The sequence below is a fragment of the Lagopus leucura genome, unplaced genomic scaffold, assembly GCF_019238085.1.
Source record: "Lagopus leucura isolate 7727_CA_CO unplaced genomic scaffold, USGS_WTPT01 Super-Scaffold_100004, whole genome shotgun sequence".
NCBI classification, from domain to species: Eukaryota; Metazoa; Chordata; class Aves; order Galliformes; family Phasianidae; genus Lagopus; species Lagopus leucura.
The window spans coordinates 64,060,949-64,086,600 of record NW_024962264.1 but is presented as its reverse complement, the minus strand read 5'-3'; the positions used below and the strand labels follow the sequence as shown (position 1 = coordinate 64,086,600).

The 25,652-nt window shown below is 40.3% G+C and overlaps 1 long non-coding RNA gene across 1 annotated transcript in view; it reads right to left on the bottom strand.

Annotated features, from left to right (window-relative positions):
* Window positions 1-11,640, bottom strand: part of LOC122180469 — a 37,080-nt gene extending 25,440 nt beyond the window's left edge. Inside the window, exon 1 of the long non-coding RNA XR_006179091.1 lies at window positions 11,571-11,640. This is a non-coding gene — a long non-coding RNA (uncharacterized LOC122180469). The remainder of the gene's footprint in view (window positions 1-11,570) is intronic.
* Window positions 11,641-25,652: the final 14,012 nt, after the last annotated feature.

Genomic DNA, 25,652 nt, shown 5'->3' with positions numbered 1-25,652 from the left:
TGGAGAGATTCTCAGAAAAGCCTGACAATTCTGTTGAAGTAGCTTGCCATATTAAAAAGTTGCCTTTTCCAGGGTCATCTCAGGATGAGGATGACGGTGATTTTTTTTTCCTGGGGTCCCACTCACTTAAGGATGTTTTCACGCAAATTCTGAAGTTTCCAAGCTATTTACTGAAGCTATGTAGGCTCTCTGAGACAAACTGCAAACCCCTGGGGAAAAGGATGTTAGTTTTTAATCCATTCCTGGAAAAGTTAAAGAGATGACTGAAGCAGGGTTACTTGATCCAGCTCATACGTACATCGCAAACTTAACTAAACAAGTTATTATGCTTCAAATAACTAGAGCAGCTGAAGAGGTAAAGGTTGGGATGGAATGAGAAAAGATGTCATCAGCCCAAAATTAATAGAGACAGGGATGGAAACACTAGACTTAGAACCAGAGACGAAGAGGAATATCTAATTTCAGGTACTGCAGAGTAAGGGTGAAACAGCCTCATTAATGTGCGCTCTGGCAGAAGTCATCTCTGGCACCAGAGCCCTGCCCTGAGGGTATGGCTTTTTCACCTGTATTTTTGCTTTTCTTCCCCTCTGACAAGCTGGAGATTCCAGTAGCAGGAGCAAAGAATAATCCTATGGTTTTTTTTTTATTTTTTTTAATTATTATTAATTTTAATTATTTTTTGAGTGGGGACTTAAGGAAAGGAAAAATGTAGTTCTTATTTTAAATGATAAAAGGGCAAACTTCAGCTGTATTACTTAATTGAGTTTCACATGCAATAACCTTTCAAATGGTGCTTGAAAGTCGAGTCAAATTTCAATATAAATGATATTGCCAGGTTAACATTAATGTATGAGACACTGCCCTTTATGTTTCACTATCGCCCCTTTGGATGTGTTGAACAGTAATTTTAATAGAATCATAAAAATCTTCAATTTCCTCTGTAGATTTAACCAATGCCAAGAGCAGTAAAAGAGTTATGCCTCTGTCTCGTATGTAAGGTCTGTGATTATTTCAGCATCTCAGTTTTGCAGGCCTTTTATCCATAAATCCTAAACCTTTGCCTAGAAATGCCTTCACAATAAGGACAGTTCAAGCTGTTTGTCCTTACTTGTTACTTTGAAGATGCTAGAGCTGGAAGCTACAAGTTACAAACAACAGGGAGGGATGGAAATATCCTGATGCCAATGTGCTTTATCTTTTGACTTCTGTGAATATTCAGTTCAGTGAATTAAACAAGGGCACTGGAAAGTTATTTAAATATGTATCAGATAATGATACATGGTTGGATTTTAAATGTGAGAAATTGAAAACCCTTGAAGTGATTTCATGAAAAACAGTCAAATGATAGAAAACAGTTGGGAGAGCAAAGATGCAATCTCAGCTTAAAACACAGTCTGTCAACAACTGCCACCTGCCCAGAACTTCCCAGCTTCCCCATATCCCAGACTGTCCACTCAGGAGTTACCTGCACTTTTCTGCAGTAAACTTCTTCATGCTTTCTTTGGTTTGAAAGAGGAATCGTTTGTTCTGACCAAGTGCCTTCAGAAATTATAAGTGTTGTACAAAGGAATATAGATCATAGAATCGTAGAACGGCTTGGGTTGGAAGGGATCCCAAGGATCATCAAGTTCCAATCCCCCTGCCACAGACAGGGCCACCAACCTCCAGATCTGGCACCAAGCTGCCCAGGGCCCAATCCAACCTGGTCTTGAACACCTCCATGGATGGAGCATCCACAGCCTGCTTGGGCAGCTGTGCCAGCACCTCACCACTCTCTCTGTGCAGAACTTCCCCCTGATATCCGATCTAAACATTCTCTCCTTGAGCTTAAAATCCTTGTCCTAACACTGTCTAACCGAGTAAAAAGTTGATTCCCCTCCTTTTTATAATCCTCTTTTAAATACTGGAAGGCCACAGTGAGGTCTCCTCGGAGCCTTCAATTTCCATTTTTAAATTATTTACACTTTTAAATTATTCTGCATTCAGGTTGTGGTCAAGATGTGACTGTTTGGACAGGGATGATTTGATGAGCACTTCATAACCACCTATATATTTTTAACAATGATATCTGGGAAGGAAAGCTTCCAGCAAAAGCAGCTCTGCTGTTTCTTAGGAGAAGACAGACAGAATATAGCTCTGGCCATATTAAAAAAAGAGTAATAATAAAATAAATAATAAAATAAAATATTCCAGCCGGCTCCAGAGCTTCTGGGTTTTGAAACAGAGGCATTAGTTTGGGTATAGGACAGTCAGTTTGCTGTTTTTAAGAATATGTACTCAAACATGTCTAAAACAGGTACTTCATCTTACACAGATTCAGTCTACTCATTAAGGTTTAAAAATGCAACTTCATAGAATCATAGAATCACAGAATGGTTTGGATTGAAAGGAAATTTGAAGTCCATCCAGACCAACTCCCTGCCACAGGCTGGGTGCCCCCCAGCAGCTCAGGCTGCCCAGGGCTCCATCCAACCCAGCCTTGAGCACCTCCAGAGATGGGACACACACAGCTCTCTGGGCAGCAGTGCCATGGCCTGGCCACTCTCCAAGTCAAGAATTTTCTGAAAACTTTTGAAACTATGGAAACCTAACTCCTGTCCTAGTTTGAAGGAGCAGAAATGGAGTCTCAGACTCCCAGGGAGGTGGTGGAGTCTCCTTCTCTGGAGATGTTCAAGACCTGCCTGGATGCCTACCTGTGCGATCTGGTGTAGGGAACTTGCTTTGGCAGGGGGTTGGACTCAATGATCTCTGGAGGACCCTTCCAACCCCTACAATTCTGTGATTTTTCTGGAAGATACTGAGATACTGCCCTGCAAAGAAAAAAAAGAAGAAGAAAAAAAAAGGGTTTATTGGGCATTTAGCCATCTGTTTCACATGTATCTGGGGGCAAGCCTTTCACAGATGACCACTGGTAGGTCATCCTATTTTTTCACATGCCTTATTTCAGACAGCAGCTGTACGATTCCCATGGATCTTTGCTATGAACACATAAAACACCATAAAATACTAAAGGCTTTGAAATAGAGGATCATCATCATCTTATCTTGGTGCCTTTTTGACACAGAACTGTCTGACTCCATTCAGTATCTTTACGATAGATCTAATAACGACTTTTTACAAGCCCACTGCGAACAGAAATTGAGTAGACTGGAGGAATTGTTAAGATACTATAACAGTGAAAAGGACAGTTACTAAACGAAGCCAGAGGCTGCGATTAATCATGGAACTGAAATACCTGTGATCACATCATCTAAGAGAGTTCAGCATGAAGCAAAAAAAAATAAAAAAAAAAAATCAGCATCAAACTGAGATTTCAAGAAAACCTTTAATTATGGGACTTCCTAACTTTAAGTACTTGATTTACCCTTAATTTTCACACACTGCAGGACTTTTCAGTGTGCTCATATATTAGCCACACAACACATACTCTCCAAATTTACAGCATTCTGATCTATAACGGCCTCAAAATCTGGAAATTATTGCTCTATTACATGCCTAACTGTTGACTTCTTTTCTAATTATGGACTAATATTTTAATTTCTTAAGAATTCCCTTTAATGTTTTGCAAGGAAAGCATAGATTTTGTAGGAGATTTTGAAAGGACAAGACGTAATGAATTTAAGGTGCACCAGGGGAGGTTCAGGTTGGATGTTAGGAAAATCTTTTTCTTCGAAAGAATGGTCGGGTGCTGGAACAGGCTGCCAGGGAGGTGGTAGAATCACCATCCCTGGAGATTTTCAGGAAAAAGGTGGATGTCACATTCAGTGAATGGTCTACAGGAGTCACAGGCATGGGCTGATGGTTGGACTAGGAGATCTTAGAGGTCTTTCCAACCCTAATGATTCTACGATTCTACGATACAATTGCACATGCTTACATAAACATTAGCTGCATCCACCCATACCCGACCTCGTTTATTTAGTGGAAAATGTTCCAAGACTTTTCCACTTAAATATCAACAATCCTATGAGGATAACCCACAAAAACTATCTGGATCATTCTTTTTTTTCAGATGCCACATGTATAATATCAGTAGGACATACTGCTTTGAGCTCAGAAAATGTTGAACTGTGTTTCTGAAGCAGGGCCTGGTTAACACATCAGTTATAGTTATTTGCAAGTCACATTTCAGTATCCAGCCTTTCAGGCTGCGTGTTTTTGTAGTTGTAACTTTCCGCCTCCCCCGCACTGATTTAAGTGATGTTATTCTTGGCTAATAGTAATTGTGAGAAAATTGAATTCCATCTGTTTCCACCAAAAGCAGGAAATAGAATGTGAGAATCAATAGAAGACTGCACTTGTTATACATATTTGTCACAATCGGCAGCTTTGCTAAGGAAACATGTCCACAGGTATGATCTGCAAAATAAATAGCAAGTCCCAGCATCTGATCACCAGCTGGCTTATTTAAAAGCCAAAGCCACTTCTGACAGCTACAGATCATGTACATTGCATGGCCCTTCCAGGTCTGCTCCACGTGGAAGACATCTTTCACTGGGCATGTGAGAATTTTAATACACATATAGATCTGTCTGTGCAATTATCAAAGTTTTGGCATTGTATTTGGTTGTTTCTCAATCTTACATGACCATTTGATCTTACTCATACTGATTACTCAATATCCCTTGTAATTTCAAATGTAGTTGCTGTACATCGTCACAGATGCCGATATGACTAATATCAGCATCATTTCAGGTTTTCTCCCTAGCTAATGTTGTCAGAACTGAAATCTCTGTAATAGCTCTTGGTAAATTCACTGTCACAGCTGTCTCATTCATTGTCATAAGCAAAGCATAAGGAGGCAAACAAACAGCACTTTAATAAGCCCTAGCAAGCCCGTGCTTCATGCATGGGCAGAGAACCACTCATTCTTCAAGTTCATATTCCACCCACCTAGCAGGGCATACCAGTGTCATAGGGCATACCAGTGTGTTATCTGCATGCTTTTGTTGAAATCATAAACTGGGTGGATCATTTCAGGAGTCCTTCAGCAAGAGCTGCTGGATTCCTTGTATATTGTGATTAATGTGTGCTTTACCCCAGTTTGCAACACCTTTGCCTAATTCTGTTAAAACGTCTGTGATACAGCATATTTTTGCAGATTGCACTGTGGCCCAGTCAGTTTCTTCTCAGCATCAAAAAAACCCAATTCAGTGATGGTAGCAGAGCATCTCCTCTAAGCACCATCTTCCTATCTTAGTGGACAGTGCAATCTCTGCAGCCTGTCCCATCCCCAGTCCCCAGATAAAGCCCAGTCCTGGAGCATAGCAAGGTAGGACATATCCTTCCATCAAACTTGTTGCTCTGCTGCTTGTAATCTCTTTATCAAGATATAAACTTCACCTTCAATTTGGTGGCACACAGCAAAGCTGGGCTCACCTGCACCCACTACCACCAGAAGAAGGGCCAAGGCCACCCTCACTTCAAAAATTTCACTTCAAAGAGTCTTAAATAACCCTATCATGAAATCCTTCTTGGGAGATTCCAACTGATCATAGAATGATGGAATCATAGAATCATCTGTGTTGGAAAAGACCTTCAAGATCTCAATGTCCAACCTTTAACCTGAGCTGCTGAGTTACAGCACTAAACCATATATCTTGTTCCACATCCATACGCCTCTTAAATGCCTCCAAGGATGGGGACCCCACCAGCTTCCTGGTCAGATTGTTCCAAAAACTGAACACTCTCCCTGTGGGGAGCTCATCCTAATATCTAACAAAATCCTACTAATAAACTAAGCATAATATTTGAGGTGCAGTCTCACCAGTGGCTCACACGAGGGGCTGGCCACACAATTTCTGATGCAGGCCAGGATGCTGTTGGCCTGAAGCCTAACAATTGCTTTGGCAGGTGTACAGCTCCTGAATAATGTGGTGAGAAGTGAAGATTTTGCCTGCCCAGACCTGAGAAAGGAGCCTGATCTTTCATTTCCAGCTAGTTTCTTTAACGTCTGAGCACTCTGAAAATTCTACAATAAGGTAAAAGTGATAAGACTATCCAGAAAAGTGTGCCTTTCCTACTAGAAGCTCCATATGATACACTTTTATCATATCAGCTGGCAGCAAGATGAAGTTCTTACATTGGTTTGTGCTGTCTAATGGGAAAATAATAAGCCATAGTTCCACAGTACAGTGAGAAATATAAGGAAATAATTTTTTCAAGAGAACTTGCAAATGTTTGCACTTTCTAGTGCATTTCTAGCAGGAGATAGCTTAAAAATGAGGACAATGTGTGGCTCTAGTCAAGTTAAAAGTATTGGGAAATGGAATACGCTGGATAAGGAAAAGCCCATGAGTTACATGCCAGTGATTGGATACTTCTAAGCTTGCTTGGGTTTCTTTTTTTAAAGAAAAAAAAAACAAAAACAAAAACAAAAACAAAAACAAAACAGTGAAATAAATCATATCTGAAAGGAAAATTATGCTCTCTTGTGCTAAAAGCATGAGTCAACTGAAGGGCTAAGATCTGAAGGTAAAAGCCATGGCAGAGTCATATCCTGTATTAATCAAGCAGATAGATGGGGAGAGATGTACTGTACTGACCAGATAATCATCTGCTTCCTGTATACAGAGGCAAGATGTCCTAACCACACGTACTCTAGCACAGTCTGAAGCCTAAACCAAACCCCACAAAAAATATAGCCAATATCTAACTTGAGAACAAGTCTCATTTCAAGCTGAACATGTGAGCCCCTACAGCCCAACAGAAAGATAAATTTCATAGCAGGGTAAAAACAAAGCCACATCCTCTGCATTTTAGGCACAGAAAAACTTAATACACATACATATATGTAGTTGAGTGCATGCACACAGACGCTGAACAGGGAATTATACCCACAACAGAGGCATAGAGAGGAGATTTAGATTAGATATCAGGTGGAAATTTTTCACTCAGAGGGCAGTGAGGTCCTGGTGCAGGCTGCCCAGAGAAGCTGTGGATGTCCCATTCCTGGAGGTGTTCAAGGCGAGGATGGATGGGGCCCTGGGCAGCCTGATCTGTGCCTGACTTAGTGGTTGGCAACCGTGCTTACTGCGGTGGGGTTGGAATCATGGTGGGGTCTTGGGTTGGAAGAGAATTCAAAGATTCAACTGATTTTTAGAGATCCTCAAGGAGGAAACCCCTCAAAGGAGGGAGATTCAGTAAAAGGAAAAATAGGTTCTGCTTTTTTGTGCAGTTAAAGCTTAATATCTATTTATTTATTTATTTGTTTATTTTTGCTTCAGCATCTTCTACTTCCACTTGCTTACATCCCCAGTCCAATTTGAGGAGATATTTAACCTTTCTTACTGCAGTCAGAAGTCCCTGGCATCCACTGCATCAACAGCTCAAGTGGACTGATAGTCAGGTGTGTGTGACTGTGTCAGTGGGATGCTAGGATCATCCCCCTAGTAAGAAGAGATTTATGTCAAGCTAAAAAAAATCCACATTAGTCACTATATAAACAAATGAATATTTGTCTATCTATCTACCAAAAGATTAAATTATCTATATATAACTGATGGCATAGATGTAAATGACCCTGTTCATTTTAAGGGTGTTGGACAAGATGAACTTTAAAAGTCCATTCCAACTCAAATGATTCTGTGGTGGGGTGTGGTTAACACACTGGAGGAATGAGATGCCATTCAGAGGGACCCAGACAGGCTTGAGCAGTGGGCCAAGGAGAACCTCATGAGGTTCAACAAATTCAAGTGTAAGGTCTTGCACTTGGGTGAAGGCAACATCCACTATCAGTACAAGCTGGGGATGAAAGGAATGAGTACAGCTCTGCTGAAAAGGACGTGGGGTTACTGGTGGGTGGGAAGCTGGACGTGAGCTAACAATGTGTCCTCACAGTCCAGAAAGCCAAGAGTATCCCAGACTGCAACAGAAGATGCATGACCACATCAAAGGAGGTGATCCTGCCCCTCTACTCTGGGCTGGTGGGGCCTCACCTGGAGTACTGCATCTAGACGCAGAGTCCTCAGTACAGGAGAGATATAGACCTGTTGGAGTGCATCCAGATGAGGGCCACAAAAATGATCCAAAGGATGGAAAACCTCTCCTGTGAGGACAGACTGAGAGAGCTGGGGCTGTTCATCCTGGAGAAGACTCCAAAGTGATCTGGTAGCAGCCTTTCACTATCTAAAGAAGAGCTACAGGAAAAAAGGGGATGGACTCTTCAGCGTGGTCTGTTCTGACAGGACAAGGGAAAATGTTTTCAAGCTCAAAGAAGTTAGATTTAGGTTGGATATAAGGAAAAGGTCTTTTACAGTGAGAGTGGTGAGGCACTGGAACAGGTTGCCCAGAGATGTGGTGGATGCCCCATCCCTGGAGACTTTCAAGGTGAAGCTGGATCGGACCTGGGCAACCTGATCTAGCTGTGATGTCCCTATTCATTGCAGGGGAGTTGGACTAGATGACCTTAAAATGTTCCTTCCAACTCTAAGGATTCAATGGTTCTATATATAATGATATTAAAAATGCTCCAAAATGGAGGTGTGCTGGTTCATAAGGTACTTAAAAACAATTTCTTTCTGGCACTTTGTAGCCTTGTGAAAATGAGTCCTGACTTGATACCCATGATAGTGTTGCTCAAGTCTCTCAATCTGAATTAATTAAAAAGTCATGCTCCAGAAATTTTAACAATAAAAGTATTAACACTGCACCAAGCATCACAGTGAAACGACTGATGGACCATACTGCTAAATTAAACAAAAGTGGAATAGATACAGAAAAATGACCAAAAAGGTGGACTATTCCTGATTGCTATGGGAAAGGCTTTTGGTTTAGAAAAGCAAGGGGTTGGCATTCAGCACCTTTTGAAATCTTCGTTTGACAGCTTGCACCCACAGACCGTTTTCAGAAGTGCTGCCCACAGCATCAACAGCTGAACAGATGAACCGTGATGAGAATCTCCCTGCACAAGAAGCTCTGCTTGCTCTGGGAAAGCACCTTTCAAAGTGCATTCTGGCTGCTTCTGTTTTCTTCAGCACATGTAAGGGAAACCAATCACAAAGCTAACACCAATAACGAACTTATATAAACATGATATCGACAATGTTCAACTTATCTGTGAAAGTCCGTGCTGCTCTGTGTGGGTGAGTGCCCTGAGCAAAGTATGTCTATCTTTGAGTAATTTCAGAAGAACAAAACTGCTTCCAGCTCGTTCTTGCAAGAGTATCTTAGCAAACAGCTTAGCCACAAAATATTTCCCTTATTGTGATATCTATCAACTGTGCAATTCACAGAAATCCCTGGATTTCAAGGGGGAAATGTAGCAGACAGTTTGTTAAATGCAAGTTACTGAAGTGGGAAATTATATATATATATGTATTTTACTACCCCTCACCAATACAGTGTACAACTGAACACACATACCATCAAGCTCACTGGAGGTATGGAAAAACTCACAGTTCTGGAGTTAATCATTAATATTGTGGGGTTACATGGAGGTACTTTTAAGATTGCTACAGCATGTGGGAAATTCCCATGTGCATTCCCTGCAGGTTTTCAAGAAATAGCCTTTTCTATTTGGCTCAGATTCTTTTGTAATTGTTTACATAAATTGAATATGAAGTATCAAGGTCAGATATTTTCCAGAAAGCCAAGGAAAACTATTTGCTGCTCTGCTGCTTGAGAAAACACCAGAACAATGCCAGTATTAGCCAGTCTCCTTTTCTTTCTCTTGCTTCATGTGGTACTACACTACATGGCACAAAACAAAAAAACTCCACTCTCTTAAAAGACTGCAATCTGTCAGATGCAGAAATCCCAAACCAAGAGAGGTAGCAATAACTCTAACCTCACATATTCAAAACAAAGCTATTTGCCTTCATTTTATTTTGCAGATACCCAGCACAAGCTGCAGTGACAACCCAGTTCCCAGCTCTGGGAAAAAAATGTATGAATGTTGCTGAAGTCAATTATAATTGTTTGTTTTGAAGGGAGCCCTATCTCCCAGATAACATTGCTGTTGGAGAGGATAGCCAACAACAACCCTGACACAAAGGGAGTCACATCATACTGGAGCCATCCCTTCCTCTCCCTCCCAGTTTCTCAAGGAAACTCTGGTTTTTCCCCTTGGTTATCTCAGTGGGAGTTCTGAATCTGACTAGTTGGGAAATCTATCTTTTTTGACACACAAAACACTTACTGATTTCTTAGATGAATTATAATATTAATTTCTCCTTGGCAAGATCATTATTTTTTTTTTTTCTCCAATTAATAAAGGACCAAATTCCTAAAGTCAAACCTAAATTCCTAAAATCAATATCTCAGCTGATGTATTTTCCCTCCATGACAGATCATGATCATGCCTAATCCAAAGGGCTTTGGAAGTGTTAATGAGACATATGTAACTGGTAAAGTTATATAGCCCTTCATCTGTTTTGGGAAGGGAAACCCATTTCCAACACCATAACCTTGATCCCTAAGATGCATTTTGACACTGACATCAATGAAGGTTTCAAGACTAAGGTAGCATAATATAAGCCAAAAATGTCAGATTTCTTTCAGGCAGGGAAGATCCCTATGACCAACTCCCACGAGAACATGCCACAAATTCTGCATCACAGTTAACTGAAGCTTAATCATAGCCAGCTCTCCTGACCTGCTCTCATGCACAAACATTTGCATTGCCTGAGATATTTCAGCCGACATGGGCAGTTGGAGGCCAGCACAGAGGAGTAGAAAGCATTTATAGCCAATATGTATTTTTAACATTTGCCTTTCACCTCCTCTTTCCCATATTTAAAATTTAGCACTCCTCAGGCTACCAGAGATTGGCAAAGACGTTGATACTCCTCTAGTCCAGACAGATTCATTCAGGCATTAGATCCAAGATGGGACATTAAACAAAGGCTTTCATTGTAGGCTTCTGAAACTCTTTGCTGCCATGGATAATGCACCTCTTGCACAACAAATATTAGGATAAGAGAACACAGCCACAGAAATTGAGTCAGCCTAATTTAGGCCAATGCTTTCAGGAAAGACACAGACCAGTTAGTTTGAGTCCAGAGGAAAACAACAAAAATGAGGGAAAGGTTTAAACCCCATATATTATAAGGAAAGATTAAAAGGATGGGATTTGTTTAGTCTAGGAAGGAGAAAGCTGTGAGGAATCCTGATAGCAGTCTCCAAACAGATGGAATTGTAGCTGCAGAATAAAGGAAATAACCAACCCTCTGGGACCCTGACAAGAGGCAATGGTGTCACACCAGCAGCGAGAGGGACACAAGCAAGGCAGTAGGAAAGACATTTCTAATGTTAGGCAGAGATAAGACCTGAAAGCATTTCCTAGGGAGGTTGTGGGACCTTTGTCTGTGGGGGTTTTTGAAAACATGTGAGGCAAACATATGTCAGGAGTGGTTAGTGTGAAGCCAATCCTGTCTGAGTGAAGAGATGGACTGGGTGACCTCCTGAGAGCTCTCCCAGCCCTGTTTTCAATTATTCTGTTCTTCCTTTCTTAAGATGTGTGGAGCAGTGTCTAATTGCTTGTCACAACCCATTTACAAAAAGCAATTGTCTTACAAAACTCCAGCAGGATGCCCTGAGATGGCACAATAGAAGAAAACACTGAATCTTACCTCCTCACTGTATATGGCTGCCTTGACATCTCCAAGTCCATTGTCCACTCCACTTTTTCCTCTGGCTGTCACATGTTGGTTCCAATAGCTCTAAGAGCACACTTGGAAACTCTGGTAAAAAATAAGCCTCTGTCTCAATGAATAATTAAAAACAAAACTCCAGATGTATTTAGAAATAGAAAACATGGGTAACTAATGCTGTAATTGATGGTAAGACAAGGAGAGGCATGCAGACTACATATATCCTCCAGTCATGTACTGCTCACTAAAATAAGCAAATACACAAATTAATTCAGAAAGTTTTGATGAGCCAAAAAACATCTCTGGAAAAAATATACATTTATTGCTCATGTATATACCCCTTCCAGCTCAGTAATTCAGGTGCAAAACTGCAGGGATGTTTTTAAGCTTTTAGCTTCACTCTATTGGGAACCAAGTAGGTAAGAATCACTGCAGAGCTGAGCACAGATTTACATATTGAGTGTTTGCCTGAAGATCTTCCCCACACATTGGCTGGCCATGGCAGGGCCCAGCTAAGAACTCTTAAGTCTTGCTTGCCCACAGTTGCCATCACAAGGACTCATGAGCATGCTTTATCAAACATTTTACGCAGGAGCACTAGTAAAAAGTAAAAAAAAAAAACCACCCCACACACACACAAAAAAAAAAAAAACACGAAAAAACCACACACACAAAAAAACAAAGCACAACAGAAGCATTTTAGAATGTTTTTCACTACTTCCTCCTACCAAAAAACTGTAGGCTGTGACGCTTTCAGAAACTCGCACAGTCTGAAGCCCTTCTTATTGCAGGTTCATTTTTTTGTTGTTGTTTTTTTTTTTTTTCCTGAACATCACTTTTCATAAATTCAGCTAGAAATTCAAAAAGTTTTTTTTTTTACATCAGTAACATTATAGCACAAAACTATAGTACAAAGCCCACTAAAACTATCAGAGACATCCATGCTGTCATTTGGGCTGACCATCTGAATAATGTCCCTTTTTGTTTCTCTTCTTCAGGGTTTTGATACTTCAAAACTCCATTTGTTTGACATGTGATGAGTCCAACAGACAGTATTCTCTCATTTATAAACTTTTGAAGATCAAAGACTGTTTCTTACCTTTGAAACCGTCCATTTCAAAATTTACCTTCCAAATTTTTTTCAACATCCTGGGTTCCTATGCGACCTTTATAAGCTTCTATGCTTGACCCACTTGAGCTCCGCTCCTACCTTTATCTTGTCATCAGTTAAATGCAGCTGATGTCTGTCAGCAGTATGATGCCTCTCTTTGCTCAGTCACAAAAGTTGTCCCACTGGAAACCTGCAAAGCAAAAGCAGGAAAGAGGGAAAGGTTACAATAGGGTGCAGCAAGCAATGTTCTCCAGCATCTTTTCTGCATGTTGTTTTGCCTCTTCTCCTCTGTCAGAAAAGAGCTTTGAACTGTACCACAAAGTTTTCCAGAGAATCATATAATTATAGAATTACTTGGGTTGGAAGGGACCTCACAGATCATTCAGTTCCAACCCCCTGCTGTGGCAGGGTTGCCAACCACTAGATGAAGCAGTGGATCAGGTTGCCCAGGGTCCCACCCAAGCTGGCCTTGAAAATCATCTTGATTTCAGGAGGGTGGAAGCAAACAAGTTGGAAACAGTTTTCCACACTGATTTTGACTCCAACTGAAAATCTGTTCTGAAGTTCTGTCAGACCTGTTGCAGGATAACAGTTACTTCAGTGTATCTCTGACCCAGCCCATCACAGTGGGGCTCTTTTTCAGCCTGAGAGGGATCTTGCACAATGACAAAGCTTACATTTAATCATTCATAACTTGAGGAGGCAGCCTGTGAAGCTCAGTGTGTTTCTGTTGTTTTAAGCAGACTGCTATTTAAACAATTTCTTTTTTTTAATCACTATACATAAAGGATGATGGGAATATTTTAAAACAATGAAAGGATATGTTGTGATGATAAGTCATCAGCTCAAGAGTCAGAAGTGCTGCTATCCAATAACCCCAATTACAATTAATAACTTCTTTCTCCTTGGAATGGCGAGTTTCAACTCACTGCAGATTCATAGCAATTTAACAATATGCCTGACAGCAGGAACAAGAGAAGAGTGACGTCTATTTAGACAGCATAAAGCAGCACTTGCTTAACAACAGTGCTTTGTGGCTGATGGAACCACTGGGAGAACTCGGCAGGGCTGTTTTTTTAGGGGAAAGACAGATATAAGTAAATTCATTTGGGCATGACAAGCCGATTATGAATGCAACAGCAACACAATTATCTGCCTTCAAAAGACAATACGAAAGACGTGCTTCTTCCATCATGTGAATCCATTAAAAATAAATAAACAAACCAAGTGAATCAGGCCTGAGGGCTGCAGTGTTATCCCACCGAGAGAGATCGCTTCCAGAGACCTTCTACAAGGGCAGGAGTCCCTCAGCTCGGCTGCAGAGGACACAGCCCCACTGCCAGGAGGAGCTCTTCTCTGAATAATTAGGCAACAAAACCAACTGTGAAAAGCTTTGGGAGCCCCAGTCCCCCGTCCCCATCCTTCACAGTAAATAGAGGGTAAGTGATCATCTTTGAAAGAAAACAACCTTCCCCTTCACTTCAGAGAACGGCAAAGGGAATAAGAGAGCATCTGAATTCTTATGGCTCTCATGGCACAGTGCTGCAGCAATGCGTGCCTGGAGGATTACAGGGCAGTAATTAATCTCTGCAATAGTTTCTCTTTGTGTTGCTTTGTTCCGAGGATGCTGTACGGATTGCTCTTCTCCCAGCTCCCAGAGCAAATTACCTCCCGCAGCCTGCGAGTCATTTCATCAGGCAGTTCTGGGATGTCCTGGTACAGAGACCCAGCACTGAAGTCCTCGAGGAGCATGAGGACATGCTACCTGCAAGCCTTTGTGCACGTGTCAAGATGTTTTTGCAATTCATGAATACAGAACTGCATTAAAATAATAATAATAATAACTGGGGAAAAGAATAAAGAAAAAAAAAAAAACCTTTACTGTTTCTTCTCAGTCAGGGAAGAGGAAGGGAGGAAATATCCTCACCAACACATCAAGGATCTCCACTTTTCTCTGTTCTTACTTCAGCTCCATCACCTCCCTATCTTGCTCTCAACTAAGGAGCATCAGCTTTTGTTTCAACCAGGATCAGAACTGTGACACCAGGCACAGCAAGCAAAATAGCAGACCATTATGGAACCAGATTTGGCAATGTTTTTTGCTCCAGTTCCTCCCTTGAAATTAAAGTCTCATGTGTCAGTGGTCACACTGTTGGAGCCAGAAGCCCTCTCCTCCAGCCTGGATTCTTCTGCTCCAAGCTGACAGTATGGCTCATTGCCATCCTGCACGTGGTTCCCAACAGCAGTAGAGCTGAATGCTGGAAGACTGTTGTTTTTTTCCTACCCTCAGTGCTAGACATCAAAGTGAATTCAAACCATAACTCAGAAGGTTCTTCCCACAGCTTTTTCTGGAAATATGACAGTTATAGAATTCCATTATTTCCTGTCGTGATTATTTCCTGTGATGACTTTGAAAGCACGTTTAGAAAACACAGTTGGCTACATAATTTCTTTTATAAAACATAGAATAATCTTGTCGTTGGTGATGGGAGCACAGGGGTTTTTGAGGCAGGTCTAAGCAATAACAATATTTCAAAAATAATCAAATTCTGCTTCCCACAGTATTTCATAAACTCACAGAATCATAGAATCATTAAGATTGGAAGAAACCACTAAGATCATCTAGTCCAACCATCAATTCATTTCAACTTAGCCATACTTTCTTGGATTTTTTGCCATGAGGAAAGAGCACACAGGTGCCCCACCATCGCATTTCCTTCCACGTAACACCAGTGATGTCTTACAAGAACCCCTCCTGAAGCCAAAACAGACAAACATCTTAAAAGAGCAGCACAGGCACCACTCTTACATCTCCCTAGGAATGTCGTGAATGCTTGCACAACTTTTTCAGATGCTTGACAAGACATCTTACTCTTGGAAGGCTGATGTCAGAAAAGATGTTAGTAAGGGGATGTTTCTATGGCAGGCTTAGCCTGAGCTCTGCCCAAATGCTGTTCCTACTCCTATCCTCTCAAGTTTGACATAAGATATCTTGTACAAAGTCCTGCTGTGCCTCCAGCCCCTTCTGTCTGGTCTATTGAGGTGAGATGGGTCCCAGGTTCCACTGGAGCACGAGCTGGAAACCAGAGTTGGACTGCTGTCGTCAACTCTCAATTTTATTTTATTTTTAAAAACCACATTATTATTGCCAATAGTGTTGAAACTTGGATAGGGCTAGCAAACTGAAAATATACAAAAATCATTCTGGTCAGTCACAGTGCTTGAAAAAAAAGAAATCAGTAAAATATCAACATTTTATTTCTTTTTTCTTTCCATAAGGCATTTGGCAGTTTCAAAATATCACTTTTGAAATGTCAGTGTCTTTCAATCAGACCAATCTGCAAAGCTTAGCCATTCCTGCCAGTACTTTAGTTTCCACTTCAAATAATCAACATTCTCTGATGAAATAATATTTAAGTTTAAAAAAAAAACAAAACACACAGTGTACGAAACATATCTCTGGTCAGTTCTGATAACCTTGCAGATCACACTGATCACACTGCAGTGGGGATGTCAGCTACAAATGCTTCCTCAGTTCCTTCCTACAGTTCTCCAGTTGATGGACATCAACTGTACTTTCAACCAGCTGAGAATGCTGGAAGATGACTTTGAGGCCCTTGCAGCCCTGATGAGTTCAAATAAAGTGCTCGATAAAATAACCAAGCTAGTTATGTCTCAGTTTTCTCTTCCACAAATTACAGAGTATAAAAAAAACAGCTGGTTCTTAAGATCACAGTTTGAGAGATCAAGTGAAAACTTCTTTTAGTTATAGAAAGTTATAAAGTTATAGAATTGATTGAGTTGGAAGGGACATTTAAAGGCCACCTAGTCCAACTCTCCTGCAGTGAACAGGGACACCTACAGCTCCATGAGGTACTCAGAGCCCCGTCCAGCCTGATTTTGAGTGTCTCCAAGGATGGGGCTTCTACATCTGTAGGCAACCTCTTCAGTGCCTCACCATCCTTACTGTAAGAAACTTCTTCCTTATATCCAATCTAAATCTCCCCTCTCTCAGTTTGAAATCATCTCCCCTTGTCCTATTACAACAGACCAATCATTTTTGAAACACATAGGCAATGGCAGGTATTAATCTTGGGTACTTTAACTGTCTTTCTGTTGAAAGACAAGGTTTTCTTAAAAAGAGTTTCTTCTGAAAAACAAGCTTTCATGTTCACCCTCCTGTACTCTCCACCTTACCCTGACCTGGACCTCAGGCAGCTCTGGCTCCCAGCCCATAGCATGTGGCTGAGCATGTTTCTGCTTTGGAGGGAGAGACATCCTCCTTGGCTGCTGCCAAAACTAAAAGCAATTTCTGATACTAATTCAGGTTCTTGGAAGAGTGCATTATTCCCATTTGTAGCTGATTTTCAGGTTGGAGATTCACGATGGAAAATGATTCCAAAAGCACACAAGAGGCACAGATGCGCAAATGTAGCAAGCCTATCTCTCTGGAAAAAAATGCTGTTCTGACTCCAGACTATCCGCACACAGGAGATGACACCCTGACAGCATCTTTACAAACGTTAACAGTGCAGGATAACCACTCAAGATGGGTGGCAAACAGATCAGAGATCTGGAGAGACCTGCAGAGCATCACCTGAGAGAGAATGTTCTGCAGCACATGTACAGAGTGCACACAGTGCCTGGGCTCCCTGCACCTCCACCTTAAGCCTGACTATAAGTGTGTGTTTATCTTCAGGCATAAAGATTTTTAAAGTGCTTTCATTGGCTTGCACTGGGAGGTAGACGGCAGGATTAATAGCTGTTCTTCAAAGCTATAAACTGCATGGTGTGTTTTCTCAGACTTTGAGCCATGAGTTACTACTGTAATTAAATCCAGAAGGAGAGGCCATAATAACATTCTGACTTGATTTCCAGTGGCAGAGCATTGATTAAGAGAGCTACATAATAAATGAGAGGCATTTCGGAATCACTCTGTTGATGTTATCTGTAATTTTTTTATAATTAGAAAAGCCTAAAGAAAATTGTATATTATAATTACATGCATTATTAATCCTACTCTGGTATAATACAAATTCATCTATGATTATAGGTTGCAGCAAGTTTTCAGTAATTTTTTTAAGAGGTCCAGTGATTTGGCTTACAAAGCCCCTGTAAACAACAGATAAATTGGATCATGTTATTTAAAACTAATGCAAAACCAGAGAAAATTCAAGTTGATAACTTGGAAATCCAAAAACAAACAAAGAGTTTAGGGGTAGTCATTTTCCTGTTTAAAATTGGTGGCTCAATGAAGACAGCATTCAAATAGCTGTTTTTATGCAGTCCTTTACACGGAAGTCTTAAAAAATTGAATCTGGCAGAAGTTTAGCAGGATATTTAATGATTAAAATAACAATTTGTTCTTCATTCAGCTGCTTCAGAGTAACCCTGAGCACAAGGGTACCTGAATAAAGTTGCATTTTCCTATCCTATGTGACAGTGTACTGTGAAATATATAATTTCAACTCTCTCCACTTAAATAGGGAGAGAATTAAGAGAAGGTACATGGAGATTCTTCATTTAGTGAGAAAAGTGACTGCAACCTACATGAACACCTGTATTTCCAAAGAAAGCAGAAGCTTTCCAAAGTCAGGCTAGTTAGGACACCCTTTCCATCATATTAATAACCTGTTACTCTTACAGGTAGTCCCATTGGATTCAGATGGACTGAGTTTTCCTATGAGTCTGTAGATGGTTCACCATTTGGACCAAAAGTTATTTTCTTCAGGTCTGATTTACTACTAATTTATTTTGTTTGACGTTATAGATAAGGCCCAAGCACCCCTATTCTTTTTGCAATTGTATATGCCAAAAATTTTAGAGAGATGGTTGAAAGTCCAGTTTTGGAAACATTAAAAGTATTGTAATGTGAAAATAAAATGTTAAGGATAACTACATTGCACCTTTCTTCAGCTCTTTGCTATTCACAGTTCAATTACAGGTCCAAAACCAACAGGACAAGTGTTAAAGTGCACTGAAAGCCTATTAAGCACCTGAGGCTTAGAACAACATCTCCAGGGCTCCATGTGCTCACAATAGACAGCAGGTAGATCTCACACAGTACTTCAGATTAATATTTTTGATGGATATTTGGGTGAACTTAGCCATATCTGCTAATGCCTGTTTCACACATTAATTACTTAAGTGGAAAACTCAGCATTCAAATGAAACAAGACATTTTTTCCGAATAGTAAAGCCACAGGAAAGTCCTTTGTCACCCTCATGAATATAGACATAACAGAAACCATTTGTAGTTAGCTACAGACCTTTTCTGAAACATCAGTGATGATAATATGAAGCTGCCAAAGCACAGAAATGGGAAGTAGAAGTACAAAAGAGGCAATTCTCTCATTTCTGACCCACAATGTCAGTAATCACCCAACCTTAACGAGAACAGCCATTGTACAGAAAGGATCCCAGGATCACTGCTTTTGAGAACTGAAATCCACGTGCCAAGACCACCTACACCACAGGACCACCCGTTACCACCCCTTGCCAGCCAGAACCATACAACTTTCATTTGGCTCATAGAAATAAGGTTACATTAATGCCTGGTAAAGACCATTTGGAGAATTGTTAAAAGGAGGGTCTGAACACGTTCCAGTCAGTGAATGTTGATTCTGGCAGACACAAACTGAGTCATGCCTCGTCCCACACTGAGCTGCTGCACTGTGGTCTGAGGCTCACTCCAGATGGTTACAGATGCTTCCGAATGGGGACCAGCTGGTTAATGTTTTCTTGCCTTGGTTACATGCAAGATAAAACCATTTGCGTCATGGTTACTTTTGACAGAAAGTGGTCTAGGCTTAATAAAGAGTGTTTTTTAGCTGGAAACAAAAGGGTTATTCTGGCAGGTTATGGAAATGTTTTGCAAATTTGCCTATGATTTAAAAGGTTGATACAATTTTGACTTAACTCTCTTCAGAGAGCTGAAAATGCCTCAAGTGGTGCTGTCACATTAAATGCATTCATTGTCTTGTTCATTTCTTAGCTGCATTTTGCCATAACACATGCTGACTGGCAACCAGCTTTGATTTCAATACTTCTGGAGAGACTCCAACCTAAAAAAGAATTAGTCACCATCTGAATTTTGTCCTCATCACTTTTTCATGGCATTTGGTGATGTTTATCTCAAAGAACAGATTCTTCTAGCCCAAACTGTTGTAGGCAAGAGATTTTTGTCTTTAGTTTTTCTAATTTGTGATAACTAAAAGGATTGTCGAAGGAACATGTTGAAAAAAATCTTCTTGGCCCTATTGCCCAGAATTAGAACAGAGCAGAGGTTCACCTGGATGAAACAACACTGATTAGACAGGGAGGTGGTAATGTGTCTGATCTTACCTTAGAAGATTCCATAGCAGATCTCATATCCAGAATATATTTGACTTTTGTCGTTATTATAAAGAATAGATATCTTCTGCCAGGGAAGCCTTCAGTTTTTCCCTCTGTTGTGGGAAGAATTTACTTTTGTCTGATCTGTCAGATCCCATTTTATTAAACCTCCCTTATATAGGATTCCCATCCAATAATTTTGAAGCATGGAGTACTTCATGGATTGACCGGATTAACCAGTCAGATTTTCTTCCTTAATTCATGCTACTATTTAAAAATATTAATTACTTAATAATAATTTTAAAGGTTAAATATTAATATTTTCCTTGCTTATCCACAAACAGAACAGGTTTTTCATGCGCTGTAATACTTCTTACACCCCTTTGACAAGGAAGTCAAGACACACTGCATATGCGAGATTCTATTTTTTTTCTATATTCATCTTTGGTGAATCTAGATTTGCATATTTGAACACTGAGACTTACAAAAACAGGTTTGTTATGAGCATGGGGAACAGAAACCACAATAACAGATAGATCATTTCAATAAGAAAAGATTTCTTCTGAAATGTTATCATTGACTACAGCATAAAAATAACCAGACTATTTTACTCAAGAAACATTTTTTACTGGTACTCTAAAGTATGGGAGTGCACTATAAACTGTGTACATATTCTTTTCCTACTAACTGTTTATTATTTTAAAAAAATCTTTAACTATGAGAGTAATTTGATTCCTTGTGCCAACATCTCTACAAAGTGATTGACTCTACTAGTAGATGCATTGCCCCTTTATGGAAATCTGTATCACTTACTGCTCTAGGAATAAGACTGATAGGGAGATTCAGGACCATCTTGTACAGCACACAGCAATTATTGCTGGAACAAGAACTCATTTTATACAAAGCTGTATTTATCCTTCGTTTGAGACACTGCTCCAAATTATCCGTGTGACTCTATAGAGACTACGTTCATGCAGCTAACTCATTAACACTGCAGTCTCCAGATGGGCAAAACAAGTCACATGTTTTAATATATTTAATGAAGAGTTAAATACTACGGCCTCTTTACATTTTATCTAAATATCTTCTAACAGAGCTAAGAAGTCACTGTGATCACTGTTAGTGTACTTACAAATTCTGTACTGCCTTTGACAGCAACCCATAGGTTGGTTTGTTTTTAAAGGCGCTGTCAGAGAATCGTAGAATCATAGAATCACAAGGTTGGAAATGACCTACAAGATCATCTAGTCCAACCATCTCCTCATCACCATTGCCACCACAAGCACTAAACCATATCATGGAGCACATCATCCAGATGCCTCTTGAGCACTGCCAGGGATGGCGACTCCACCACCTCCCTGTGCAGCCATTCCAGCGCCTGATCACTCTCTGAGAGAAATAGTTCTTCCTTATGTCCAACCTAAACCTCCGCTGATACAACTTGCGGCCATTGCCCCTTGTCATGCTCATTGCCTGGGAGAAGAGGCCAAATCCCTCTTCGCCACAACCTCCCTTCGGGAGGTTATAGAGTGCAATAATACTTGCTGAATATAGTTGGCCATAATATTATCCTCTGATTTTGAATAAACTGCTTAATGTTTAAACTTCAGATATGGCTAATACTTATGGTTCATCTATTTGTGGTTGTATTTTAGTTGGGTACCTAGTGTTTGAAGCAAGATCAGGCCTGACAGATTGAGCTGTGACACAAAATTCCTTTTAAAATTCTGTAAAAGTGGAAGGGGAGAGAAGGGGAAGGGCAAAGGCAAGGGCAAGAAGGGGAAGGAGTGGAGGGGAAGGAGCGGAGGGGAGGAGGAAGGAAGGATGGAGAAAGAGAGAAGGAGAGAAGGGGAGAGAGAGAGAAGAGACAATAAAGAAACATTTACTAAAGATGGAACAGAATAAGGATATTAAAAGAGGGACCATCTACAGATGTTGGGTTTTTTATTCCTGGAAGAACTGGAATATGGTACAAATCTGCTATCTAGAGAGCTTCCCAATTCCCACAGCAAATTACTACACCAACGAAGCACTGCCATGCAGGAAGGAACTGTGTCTGTAAGCAGACTGTTGTATCATTCCAGGCCAACATCAGTTAAGCTGTGTTCTCAGATGGTGCTCCATTGCCTTAATTAAGCCTTTTTCCAAAAGAAAACACACAGAATTTAAGCTCATCATTTGCTATAGCAACCTATGTTGCTCCAGCATTGGTAGAGTCTGTAAACATGCAACATTGGTACAGTCTGGGAAAACGCAACATAGCAAGATTCAATGCTCAGAATCTGAGGACAAGTCAAATCAAACTAAACATCACCATTATAAACACGTGTCCTCAAACAGCTGGAACAAGCTTCCCAGTCATGTGCTGAATTCTGCCTCCTTCTGCACCCTAGTGAAGACAAACACTGCTCTGAAATCAAGCAGAAGCAGGGGAGAAAAGATGCACTGGGTGAGGGTCGGTGGCCAGGGCTGTGATTTTTCATGATCTGATGATATGCTTTGGACCAAAACGCCATGAATCTAAATATTTTCAAGTGCCGTGATTTTGATTAATTCGTCCCCCTCCTGCTTTATGACAGCTTTCAGCAATTCATGGGACTCTTGCCTTTTATGTCTCCTAAGAGAAGGCTGCCGTTTCACAGAGAAAAATGCATGAGGCAATTTGCTTGTGTGTTATTAAAGCCTCTCTGCTTGTAGATGGATGCATACTCATATGTTGCCATGTTAACTGGAGTTATATGAAACATGGCCTCATTACTCATTAGAAGCTCCTGGAATAAAGAGATTACTTCAGCAGCTCAATACAAATTTTTTGGTACATCCCATCTGCATTGCTTTCTGACTCAAAGAGTCCTATTGTGAATGTGAAGATCAGAGAGAAAGAACGGGGATTCTGGTGTCTTGTTTAACTTTCAGACTGATGCCAATAGTCTTCTTACTGGAAGACAGAATAATCAAGGACCCAAAGTAAATTAATTCTCTATTCAAACATTTCTATCAGAAATTATGTATGGCAGAGTTCCCTGAAAATCATCAGCATATGGAGAATTTCTTCGGAGATTTACAGCTCCCCAGGCTGTCTACAAGAAAGACAACATATTTAGAGAAGAGGGTAGCAAGCGGGAGAGGTAGAGTGATTAACAACATCATGTTGCCTTAACTGAAAATGTGCATCCAAATCATGGCATTCTTGATCAGCTGGAGCCAAGCCCTTCTGGAGCTGGGTCTGACAAGTGCCCTCCTCCCACTCACCTCCAGTATTTAATTGAATGTAAGTGAGAAGCAATAAACCAGCTGAATTATGCTAAACACTCCCCTTTCAGGAAGCAGATAATGGCTCGGCCAGGAGAATTTCTCCCAGTAAATCACTTACATCTCTAGATTTGCACAGAGCCATTGAACAGTAACCCTGTCAGGAATGAAAGACACCTGTACTCGAAGGCAGTATGGGTTTATGTCATTTCTGAGGGATACTTGTCCAGTGTATTCCTAAAGATCCTTCAGTCATGGGAACTTCACAACCTCTCCAATGAATCTATTCCAGTGCTTTATTGTCCTTACCCTTCAAGAGGTTTCCTAACACCTGGTTTAAATTTCCCTTACATTAATTCAAGTACATCATTGTTTCTTCTAACCACCACAAATACTCTTTGAAATGGCTTTTTATGTACCGGAAAGCCTCGCTTCACTGTTTCTTTTCCACCACTATATAATCAAATATCCTTCCACTTTTGCTCATAGGCTTAAAAAAAAAAAATCCCACAACTATTACTAGAAAAGAACAATGAATTCTGTCCTGCCCATCCACAACTCTCTTCAAAACTCATTGATCAAACCTGGACACCATATTCCCATGCTGAGCAGAGCACATTCCTGATGGAACCTGACAGTGGGATGTTTGACTTTCTCACAACAGCACACCACTGCCTAATCACAGTTAATTTTTCAACCTTTTAAGCAAAAATATTCCTCTGGAGAACTACTCTCTAGTCATTTTTTTTCCCAGCCTATTTACATATTGAAGTGGTTCTGCCTAACAGTACTTTGAGCTTTTTCCTTGATGAATTTAGCCTCATTTTTTAAACATTTCTTCAATTCATCAAACAAATTTACCTCCTCTTTCCAACATGCTTGCAGTGCTTCTCAGCTCTAGATCTGTGCAAAGTTACCATACAGACTTCCAGCTGAATGTCTTATGTCATTAGTGAAACACCAAACAGAACAGATTTCAGGATTGACAACATGGGAATCCTGTACAGTACTTCATAGAATCAGAGTCCTTAGAGTTGGAAGGAACCTTTAAAGGCCATCTAATCCGACTCACCTACGTCTGGATCAGGTTGCTCAGAGCCCCATCCAGCCTGACCTTGGATGTTCCAAGAGATGAGGCATCCACCACCTCTTTGGGAAACCTAAGCCAGTGCCTCACAAACCTTATAGTAAAAAACTTCTTCCTTATATCCAATCTAAATCTCCCTTCTTTTAGTTTGAAACTGCTTCCCCCTGTACTATCACAACAGACCCTGATAAAGGGCTTGTCCCCTTCTTTCTCATAGCCCCCCTTCAGATTCTGAAAGGTCGCTCTCACTAGAACAAAGAGCCTTTGTTCTGATTGTTTTTTCCCCTAAAACTGTTGTTAACCAGCCTGGACTATAATTCCCAAGATACACTGGGAAAAATATATATGTATTTCTCCTTCCCCAATACTTTTTGTGCTTACTGTAATTATCTGCAGACTGATTTCATTCTCCACTGAGTAGCAGGCCAAACTCTTTGATCTTCCTCATTCTACTAGCAGTTCTTACAGAATTATTTCTGCTTATCTCTGAGGTCTCATTTTGTGCCTCAGTCTTTCTGGTTTTATCCCTGAATACTTGGCCTGCTCTTCCAAATTTATTCTTTAAAATTTGATCCCTTCTTTTTTTCTTGTGTTTCCCTGATGCTCAACTACAAAAAAAAAAAAAAAAAAAAAAAAAATCATAGTTTACCCAGCTTGGCACCTACTGAATTTTTATTCTTGCACTTGGAGAACTTGTATTAACTTGTATTGTGCCCTCAGCTTACTCTGAGGAGCTGACAACTTTATTTTACATTTCCCTCTGCCTTAGATAGGAAATCTTATTTACCAGATTTGAGCTTATTAACATCAATCTTCCTGAATCCCATTGCTTTCAACTTGATCAATCCCACCTTTCCCTTCTGAAATGGAAGTCCTGGAGCAATTTTTCTAAATTGTAGAAATTATCCAGTAATTGTAACAGTCACCCATCATTTGAATAGTTGTAAAGTTGAATATACAGTGGAACAAACAGTGGCTGATGAGTAGGAAGAAACAGCAGTTTCTTGAGAAAAACTATGAGAAAATACAAAGGTTTGAAGCAGCATGTGCCATGGTTCAATCAAACCATAGCTTTAGAGAACCCAGGAGTTCATTTCTATCCAGAATAATAAGAAATTTTTCTGACTCTCAATTCAGTAAGCAATGTTTTCTCAAACAGAAAGTTTTGTTCCTCTGATTACTTTCATAAATCAAAATAATGGTCTTGACAATGCAGCCAATACAGAAAGAAAGAGCAAGATGCCTCTCCTTGAGTAGTGGCAGCCCTGTTTCAACA